The sequence below is a fragment of the Pygoscelis adeliae genome, unplaced genomic scaffold (assembly GCF_000699105.1).
Source record: "Pygoscelis adeliae isolate BGI_AS28 unplaced genomic scaffold, ASM69910v1 Scaffold52, whole genome shotgun sequence".
Classification (NCBI taxonomy): Eukaryota; Metazoa; Chordata; class Aves; order Sphenisciformes; family Spheniscidae; genus Pygoscelis; species Pygoscelis adeliae.
Genome location: NW_008824285.1, coordinates 205,091 through 206,006, shown reverse-complemented (window position 1 = coordinate 206,006; position 916 = coordinate 205,091).

Here is a 916-nt window from a genome sequence, read left to right as displayed (position 1 = left end):
GTGCCCTGCCCCAGGCCCCCCTCCCTGTGCAAGCACCACCAGCACACAGACACGCTTCCCCCCCTCCTAACAGCTCACCAAGCTCCTCACTGCTGTGCTTGCAGCCCGTGGAAGCAAGCCTGCCTGATGCAGCAGGAGAGCCTGGCAGGTACCTTCTGCACAGCAGCAACGGGCTCATCTTTCCCCTGCCTTAAAGCTGCATCCGACACGGACGGGTATGCCAGAAGCACTAACAGCTGAGCCGGATCAGGACATCAGCTTCTTGGGGTAAACAATCCAACAGGGACGGGCCTGGAAAAGCTGATTTTGAACCAGTACAAACACTCTGTTGCAAACCTGAGGAGGTCTGAGCCCACCTGGTCACAGATTGCGGGGAAGAACATTCACTGCTTCATCGCAGCAGCGTCAAGGCTGCATGCAGCTGTGTGCCCGGGCAGTGTCAGCCACGCTGCCCCGATAAGGGCTGTTAGCACAGAGAAGGAGGGGGTTTTCTGTCCTTGCTTCTGGAGCTGTAGAATCAACATTGTCCTGTTTTCTAACCTGCCTACAGGGAGGAGAGTCGCTAAAGCAGAGTTGTCTGAACACCTGACCCTGGGAGCAAGGGGTTTGAGTAATAGCACGTGCCCACAGCCCTCTGCAGAGGCAAGGGCCAAGCACTGAGTTTCTCAATAGCCAGGAATGGGAGTTAACAGCAGCAGCTCACCAGCAGCATTTCCAGAGAAAACCTGCTGCCAGCAGCTGAGCTGCTTGGGCAGAGGCAGGAGCGAGCGGCTGTGGGGAGAAGACCCCTCTCGGCCCATTTCACAGCCTCAATTATGCAAAAAATAAACCATTCCCTAGAGAACAATAATAACAACGGCAAGAGCGCGCAGCCCCAGAGCCGGGGAGCACTTACCGGTGGTGCCCGGGATGCTCC